The sequence below is a fragment of the Triticum dicoccoides genome, chromosome 4A (assembly GCF_002162155.2).
Source record: "Triticum dicoccoides isolate Atlit2015 ecotype Zavitan chromosome 4A, WEW_v2.0, whole genome shotgun sequence".
In the NCBI taxonomy this organism is placed as follows: Eukaryota; Viridiplantae; Streptophyta; class Magnoliopsida; order Poales; family Poaceae; genus Triticum; species Triticum dicoccoides.
In genome coordinates this window covers 589,161,466-589,171,518 of record NC_041386.1, presented here as the reverse complement: position 1 = coordinate 589,171,518, position 10,053 = coordinate 589,161,466, and positions in this window count along the sequence as shown.

Here is a 10,053-nt window from a genome sequence, read left to right as displayed (position 1 = left end):
ATAGTGATGTACTGTCTCTTGGGGCTCTTGTCTAATGTGGGAAAGATCACTTATGTGAGGGTGGGTGGGTAGATTTGAGTCCAAACCCTGACCCGATCTGAGACCTAGGGGCAGAGGAGTTTTCGAGCTTGGCAGTTCGGGCTCTGGGACGTTGCCCAATAGTACTGGCCCGCTGTCCGATTCTAGGTTCGAAGCTTGGGCCATGTCCTCCCGTAGACGGGTATCCAGCTCGAAGAGCTCGGGAATCCGGACATAGTTTGTCTTCAAAATAGAGGAAGAATCGCTGAATTGCTCCTCCACCACCGCTATTTGATGGGTGACCGGCGGAGAGTTAATCTCCCTTTGGTCGGGTTTAAGCCCGATCCAATCATAGTCCGTAGCGACTCCCAAGGTGGCGATGTGATCCAAGAGCTCATTCAAAGAAGAGAGCTCCATTGGATCCATCTGCTCGGTGAAGCCCGAGCCGACGTGGAGGCTATTTTTGATGACCCAAGAGGTCATCGTTGGCACGACGGCTGAACGGGCGGTCTTGACGAAGCCGCCTAGTCGGAGAGTTTGCCCTATAGCCAAGGCTCCCCCAGAGGTAATGTTTTCCTTGACAACAAGACGACCCATCAGGCCTTATCATGACGACACAATGGAACTCTCAATGAAAGCACCAATTTCGGTGTCAAAACCGACAGATCTCGGGTAGGGGGTCCTGAACTGTGCGTCTAAGGCTGATGGTAACAGGAGGCGGGGACATAATGTTTACCCAGGTTCGGGCCCTCTCAATGGAGGTAATACCCTACTTCCTGCTTGATTGATCTTGATGATATGAGTATTACAAGAGTTGATCTACCACGATACTGTAGAGGCTAAACCCTAGAAGCTAGCCTATGATTATGATTGTTGTTCTATGGACTAAACCCTCCGGTTTATATAGACACTGAAGGGGGCTAGGGTTACATAGAGTCGGTTACAAGGGAGGAGATCTACATATCCGAATTGCCAAGCTTGCCTTCCATGCAAAGGAGAGTCCCACCCGGACACGGGACGAAATCTTCAATCTTGTATCTTCATAGTCCAACAGTTCGGCCAAAGTATATAGTCCGGCTGTCCGAGGACCCCCTAATCCAGGACTCCCTCATATGACATGCTGTGTACCAGACCTATTGTATACCTTGCCATGAGTTTGGCAAGGGAGTACAATAGTGATCTAGGAGTAGATCACTAGACAATGGTCAAAATTATCCTTAGAGGACTAAGGAAATATTTCTCGGTTATGGAGGTGATAAAGAGTTCGTCATAGAGTTATGTCGATTCAAGCTTTGACACCAATTTGGATGACTCTGAGTATCAATCTGGATACATATTGAAAGTGGGAGCATTTAGCAAGAGTAGCTCCATGCAGAGCATTGTAGACATATAAATTTTCAAAATACATACGGATCTGAATGTGGCAGACCCGTTGACTAAACCTCTCTCACAAGAAAAACATGATCACACCTTAGTACTCTTTGGGTGTTAATCACATGGCGATGCAAACTAGATTACTGAATCTAGTAAACCCTTTGGGTGTTGGTCACATGGCGATGTGAACTATGGGTGTTAATCACATGGTCATGTGAACTATTGGTGTTAAATCACATGGCAATGTGAACTAGATTATTGACTCTAGTGCAAGTGGGAGACTGAAGGAAATATGCCCTAGAGGTAATAATAAAGTTGTTATTTTATATTTCCTTATATCATGATAAATGTTTATTATCCATGCTAGAATTGTATTAACCGGAAACTTGATACATGTGTGGATACATAGACAAAACACCGTGTCCCTAGTAAGCCTCTACTAGACTAGCTCGTTAATCAAAGATGGTTAATTTTCCTAACCATAGACATGTCTTGTCATTTGATGAACGGGATCACATCATTAGTATAATGATGTGATGGACAAGACCCATCCGTAGCTTAGCATGTTGATAGTTTAGTTTTATTGCTATTACTTTCTTCATGTCAAATACATATTCCTTCGACTATGAGATTATGCAACTACCGGATACCGGAGGAATACCTTGTGTGCTATCAAACATCACAACGTAACTAGGTGATTATAAAGATGCTCTATAGGTATATACGGAGGTGTTTGTTGGGTTGACATAGATCGAGATTAGGATTTGTCACTCTGAATATCGGAGAGGTATCTCTTGGCCCTCTCGGTAATGCACATCATAATAAGCCTTGCAAGGAATGTGACTAATGAGTTAGTTGCGGGATGATGCATTACGAACGAGTAAAGAGACTTGCCGGTAATGAGATTGAACTAGGTATGAAAATACCGACGATCGAATCTCGGGGAAGTAACATACCGATGATAAAGGTATTAACGTATGTTGTCATTACAGTTTGACCGATAAAGATCTTTGTAGAATATGTAGGAACCAATATGAGCATCCAGGTTCCGCTATTGGTTATTGACCGGAGAGGTGTATCGGTCATGTCTACATAGTTCTCGAACCCGTAGGGTCCGCACGCTTAACGTTCGATGACGATTTTGTATTATATGAGTTATGTGATTTGGTGACCGAATGTTGTTCGGTATCCTAGATGAGATGACGGGCATGACGAGGAGTCTCGAAATGGCCGAGAGGTAAAGATTCATATATAGGACGATAGTATTCGGACACCGGAAGTGTTTTGGGGGTACCGGGTACGTATCGGGTCACCGGAAGGGGTTCGGGGCAACCCCCGACAAACTATATGGGCCTAATGGGCCAAGAGAGGGACAGACCAGCCCCTAAGGGGCTGGTGTGCCCCCATATGGGCTGGTCAAATTGGAGTAGAAACGGGTAAGGAGGAAAGGAAAAAGGGAATAGGATTCCCCCTTCCCCCTCTTGCCTTCCTACTCAGAATAGAAATAGGAAATGGGGGAGGCCGAATTGGGAGGACCCCAAGTAGGATTCCTCCTACTTGGGGTGCCCCCTTGGTTGCCTCTCCTCCCCTCCAACCTATATATATGAGGGGGGCACCGCTAGAACACACAACAAACATTGTTATCCATGTGCGGCGCCCCCCTCCACAGTTTATGCCTCCGGTTATATTCACGTAGTGCTTAGGCAAAGCCCTGCGCGGATCACTTCACCATCACCGTTACCACGCCGTCGTGCTGACGGAACTCTCCCTCCACACTTTGCTAGATCAAGAGTTCGAGGGACGTCATCGAGGTGGACGTGTGCAGAACTTGGAGGTGTCGTACGTTCGTTGCTTGGTCGGTCGGAATGAGAAGAAGTTCGATTACATCAACCGTGTTGTCAAACGCTTCCGCTTTCGGTCTATGAGGGTACATGGACACACTCTCCTCCTCTCATTGCTATGCATCTCCTAAATAGATCTTGCATGAGCATAGAATTTTTTTTGAAATTTCATGCTACGTTCCCCAACAGTGGGCTCCCTAGCAGGCCTTTGGTGCGCATCTTTGGCTATATGGTGTGTTTTGACCTGGAAAAAATCAGAAGGAAGCTTTTGAGATGAAGCGCCGCCGTCTTGAAGCGGAACTTGGGAAGAACCAATCTAGGACTCTGGCGGAGCTATTCTGGCGGGGAAACCTCCCTCCGGGAGGGGGAAATCGTTGCCATCATCATCACCAATGATCCTCTCGTCGAGAGCGGGTCAAACTCCATCAACATCTTCACCAGCACCATCTCCTCTCAAACCCTAGTTCATCTCTTGTATTTGATCTTGGTCCCAAAACCTCGGATTGGTACCTGTGGGTTGCTACTAGTGTTGATTACTCCTTGTAGTTGATGCTAGTTGGTTTATTCGGTGGAAGATTATATTTTCAGATCCTTAATGATAATTAATACTCCTTTGATCTTGATCATAAATATGTTTTGTGAGTAGTTATGTTTGTTCCTGAGGACATGGGAGAAGTCTTGTTATAAGTAATCATGTGAATTTGGTATTCGTTTGATATTTTGATGAGATGTATGTTGTCTCTCCTCTAGTGGTGTTATGCGAACATCGACTACATGACACTTCACAATTATTTGGGCCTAGGGGAAGGAATTGGAAAGTAATAAGTAGATGATGGGTTGCTAGAGTGACAGAAAGTTAAACCCTTGTTTATGTGTTGCTTCGTATGGGGCTGATTTGGATCCATATGTTTCATGTTATGGTTAGGTTTGCCTTAATTCTTCTTTTGTAGTTACTAATGCTCGTGAGAGGTGTTAATCATAAGTGGGAGCCTTGTCCAAGGAAGGGCGGCACCCAAGCACCGGTCTACCCACATATCAAATTATCAAAGTAGCGAACGCGAATCATATGAGCATGATGAAAACTAGCTTGACAGCAATTCCCATGTGTCCTCGGGAGCACTTTGCTTTATATAAGAGTTTGTCCAGACTTTTCCTTTGCTACAAAAAGGATTGGGCCACCTTGTTGCACGTTAGTTACTTTATTTACTTGTTACCCGTTACGATTTATCTTATCACAAAACTATCTGTTATCGATAATTTCAGTGCTTGCAGAGAATACCTTACTGAAAACCACTTGTCATTTCCTTCTGCTCCTCGTTGGGTTCGACACTCTTACTTATCGAAAGGACAACGATAAATCCCCTATACTTGTGGGTCATCAAATATACCCATACAATTAGAGCTCACTACTAGGAAAAGGGCTATAGATAGGATTGACACTAATGGCGCACCAGGGAAGTAGTGCGCCACTACTATATACTAATGGCGCACCAGTTGGTGATGCGCCATTAGTATGGAAGACACTAATGGCGCACCAGAAAATAGGTGCGCCACTAGTGATAATTTGTTTTTTCATTTTTACATACATACTAATGGCGCATCCTACCGAAGTGCGCCATTACTAATTCTAACTAGTAATGGCGCACCAGACAGGGAGTGCGCCAGTACTGAATTTTTTTTATTCTTTTTTTTTTGCAAAACTACTAATGGCGCACCGCATCACAGTGCGTCATTACTAGTTTAAACTACTAATGGCGCACACTGTAAAAGTGCGCCATTAGTATATATATATATATTACTTTTCTGCAAAACTAATAATGGCGCACCACCTGCAGGTGCGCCATTAGTAACTAGGGTTACTAATGGCGCATTTGTAGGTGGCGCGCCATTAGTAACCTGGGACCCCAACAAGATATTTTGGACAGCCACACCTACCCACTCACTTTCTCCACTTCATTCACCTCCTTCTCCAAGCTTTCGCTTGCCTCCTCCTCCTCACCTCATTTCCACCATCGATTCATCAAAATTAAGTGGTGAAATTACCTTTTTTGATAGGTAAGTAAGGGGAAAGCTATCTTCATGATGTAGATCTACTTTTTTTCTCCCTAGCTCGCTCCAACAACGTGCAGATGCACTTTTTGTGGCCTAGCTAGATCTATGTATGTTTGTGGTGTTGCATGTGTTTGTGGTGTTGCATATATGTTTGTGTTTGCAGGTACCGGTATTTGAAATGCGATAGTTGCCAATATTTTGCCGGAATGTTGATTCATTTCCGTTTCGGCGAGAATTTTGGCACTATGCATTCTTTTTGGTCCTATTTTTAGGGAAGGTCATGCCAAATTTTTTCTTGGTTCTAAAATATCGTTTTGCTCTACCCCGCAGGAGACCATGGTCCGCACGATGACCGAAGGCATCGTGAATAGGTTTTTGAGCTCCGCGAAGGCCGAGATGCTTCAAAAGAACGAGACGGAGATAAGATGTCTGTGTCGAAGATGCAAGCAGAAGAGCCTTATTGCGGGCCCGGATTCCGGGCAGGTGCGGGACCACCTGCTCTTGCGTGGTTTCATGTATGGCTATTGGTGGCAAGGTGATGAAGATGACTATGAAGTCGTCCATGGGGGCCGGGCAAGAAATGAGGAAGGGCAACAAGACAAGTACCACCGCGGTGAGGGCGGGCGAGAAGACGAAGAATCTCCAGGACATGATCACGACGGTGATGCTGTACACAGTCATCATGTAGAAGATGTCGTACATGATGATGAGGAAGATCAAGATGAAGGGCATGATCATGAAGATTTAGATGCCGGAGCAGACGACGATGGAGGCTGGGTGCAGGACCCTCATATTCAAGAGCTGCTTCTCAAGCAGACGGATAACGCAAGAGCTACCGCCCGAGAGAAAGCCAAGCTGGATCAACTGGAGATAGACGCGGTTACTCCATTGAATAAAGGATGCAGGCCCGAGGATACCCGCCTGAAAGTAACGCTCCTGGCTCTGGAGATGAAGGTAAAACACAAAATGACCGACGCATGCTTTGACGAGAACATGTCATTCTAGCACGAACGTCTTCCCAAGGGGAACAAGTGTCCAACCAGTTTCGAGGAGGCGAAGAAAATCGTGTGTCCTCTGGATTTACCGCACGTGAAATACCATGTGTGCATGAACAATTGCATCATTTATCGGGACGAGCACGCGGAGTCTACCATATGTCCGGTGTGCGGCGTCACTCGATACAACAAGAGGAAGAAAGCTCCTCGAAAATCGGTGTGGTACTTTCCGATCACTCCTCGTCTGCAGCTGTATTTCGCGGACCCTAAGGTAGCAAAGCTCCTGCGTTGGCACGCGGATAGGGAGGAGAAGAAGCGGGAAGATGACGGAAATGATCCGGAGATAAATAAAAAAGACAAGATGCTGAGTCACCCTAAGGATGCGAGCCAGTGGCAAGCGTTGAACATCGAATACCCAGGATTTGGAAAGGATCCAAGGAACATCATGCTGGGCGCGAGCACCAATGGAGTCAATCCATTTGGCAGCCAGAGAAGCACACATAGCAACTGGCCTGTGTTTGTGTGGATGTACAACCTTCCCCCCTGGTTGTGCATGAAGAGGAAGTACATTCACATGAGTATGCTAATTGAAGGGCCGAAACAACCAGGGAACGACATCAATCTGTATCTGGGGCTGCTGAAAGAGGAGCTAGACACGCTGTGGAAAACGCCAGCCAATACGTGGGACGCCGTAGAGAAAGAATATTTCCCTATGAGAGCCGCACTGCTCACGATGGTGCACAACTATCTCGGTTACGGATATCTCGCGGGGCAGGTAGTCCACGGATTTTCTGGATGCGTAAGGTGCATGGATGACACAACGTATCGCCAGCTAGATAGAGATTCCGGGTCTTCGAAAACCATGTTCATGGGACATCGAAGGTGGCTTCGCGACGATGACCTATGGAGGAAACGCAAGGATCTGTTCAATGGTGAAACCGAACCCCAAAAATGCCCGCGTACGAGGAGCGGCGAGGAAATAGATGAGCTGTTGAAAAATTGGAAAGATTGCCCACTGCCAGGAAAGAAGCAAAAGGCGCCAGAGCCGGGAAAGAAGCGAAAGGCGCCAGAGCCGCTGCTGAAGGTATGGAAAACGAGGTCTATTTTCTGGGACTTGCCATACTGGAAGATCCATCGTGTGCTTCACAGCCTTGATGCCATGCATATCATGAAAAACGTGTGCGAGAGTCTGCTTGGTACCCTGCTCAACATGCCAAAGAGGACCAAAGATGGGCCGAAAGCAAGGGCAGACTTGAAATCAATGGGCATCAGGCAGGAGCTTCACGCTAATGATGATGATGATGATGATGATGATGATGATGATGATGATGATGATGATGATGATGATGATGATGATGATGATGATGATGATGATGATGATGATGATGATGATGAGGCGAAGGAGGACACAGAAACTCGTCGCAAAGGCAAAAAGGCCAAGAAGACTGGAAGTGACTACCCTCCCGCGTGCTTCACTCTAAGTCGGGAGGAGATCGAGCAGTTTTCCACCTGCCTCGTAGGAGTAAAACTTCCTTACGGTTACGCGAGGAAGATAAGCAGATACCTACACCCAGCGAAGCAGAAGTTCAGCGGGATGAAGTCTCACAACTGTCACGTGCTGATGACGCAGATACTTCCAGTTGCAATCTGTGGGATCATGGACGCGCACGTCCGTGAAATGCTATTTGGCCTATGCAACTTTTTCGACGTCATCTCTCGGAAGTCGATTGGCGTGAGGCAACTCAGAAGGCTACAGGAAGAGATCGTGGTGATACTATGCGAGCTTGAGATGTACTTCCCGCCCGCATTCTTCGACGTTGTGGTGCATCTGCTGGTCCATATCGTGGAGGATATCATCCAACTCAGGCCGACGTTCCTGCACAACATGATGTCGTTCGAAAGGATGAATGGTGTCATCAAAGAATACGTTCGCAACATGTCACGTTCAGAGGGAAGTATAGCCAGGGGCTTTCTGACCGAAGAGTGCATCTCCTACTGCACGAATTATCTAGGCATCGAGAACCCCGTTGGTCTGCCCCTCAACAGGCACCTCGGCAGGCTCGCTGGATGGGGTCACCGTGAGGGTCGCCGCGAAATGCATGTCGACTTCGAGGGTCAACTCGCCGACTTTGAAAGAGCAAACCTAGTCGCGCTACAACACATAGACGTGGTCGATCCTTGGGTGGTAGAGCACAAAACCTTTATTGATAAGACGTATAATGACCGAGGCCAACAGAGGACGGACGGAGATATAATCAAAGAGCACAACTCATGTTTCACGCGTTGGTTCAAGCAGAAGCTTCTGTCGTACCCTTTACATGAGGATTCTTTCGCGGAAGAACAACTCATATTCGCCTTGTCACAGGGCGCCAAGCACAACCTGATGACCTATGAGGCATACGATATCAACGGATACACATTCTACACCAAGAACAAGGACATGAAGAGCGATGGTTATCAGAACTCCGGGGTAACGATGGAATCCTACACCGGTAACGACAAGGACAGATACTACGGAAGGATCGAGGAGATCTGGGAGCTGAGCTACGCTGGAGAGAAGGTCTCGATGTTCCGTGTCAGATGGGCCAAGAGCGTCCTAAAAGAAGACTGGTATTTCACCACCATGGTTATACCCGAAGCCAAATCCAAGACCGTGGGCGCAAACGTCACCGTGAAAAATGAGCCATGGGTACTGGCTTCCCAAGTGGACCAATGCTTCTTCATTACCGACCCGTCAAAGCCCAGTCGTGTTGTCGTGAGGAGAGGCAAAAGGAAGATCATCGAAATGGATGGAGTAGCCAATGAGCAAGACTTCCACAAGTACGGCGACCCGAAGATCGAACATGACGACGACGATGAAGTAGCAGCACACACCACAAGAAGAAGCAGGACCACCCTACCTAAAGGACGTCCGTTCCACAGAAGAACTCCATTTGCGAAAAAGAAGGGCAAGAAGATTGTGAACAGATAGCTAGCTAAGATCGATTGTATTTAAATCGTAGTCTTCATTTCTCGATTGTATTTCATGGGCACTTTTTGATATCATGAATATTTTTAAATTTCACGGGCACTTTTTGAATTCATGAGGACACTCGATCTCGATCCCCCTCCACCGTTGTCGACGAGCACCCGGCCCCCCGCACCCTCCCCCGCTCCACCGCCGTCAACGGGCACCCCCCGCACCCTCCCCCGCTCCACCGCCGCCGCCGATGATATTTTTAAGTAACAAATTTGAACATATTTTTTAAAAAATTATTACTATTTTTATAAAAAAATATTACTGTTATGATTTAAACAAGTTTGAACATATTTAAACACAAATAAATATCAAACATCATTTAAAATGCAAAAAAAATATTATGGAGCCTATGAATCGAACCCAGGACCTCCTGGTGTGTGTGCTGCGTGCTAACCAGTCAAGCTAGTGGGCGGGTTCTAATGTGGATTGGGTTAGGTGCAATATAACATGTGCTCGAACTGTAATAAAAAAACATTCTAATGGCGCACCGCTGCGGGGTGCGCCATTGCTATCTAAAAAAAGACTTCTAATGGCGCACCGCTGCAGGGTGCGCCATTGCTATCTAAAAAAAGATTTCTAATGATGCACCGAGGTGTGGTGCGCCATTAGTAAGCTTCCCCCTAGCTGTCCTCCCTCTTCCTCACCAGATCCCCTTCGACCCTCTCTCCCTCGCCATCAGATCCACCCGCGCGCTGCCCCGACCCACGACGTTGCCGCCCCGACCCTCAACGGACTCCACCCCCGCCGCCCCCGC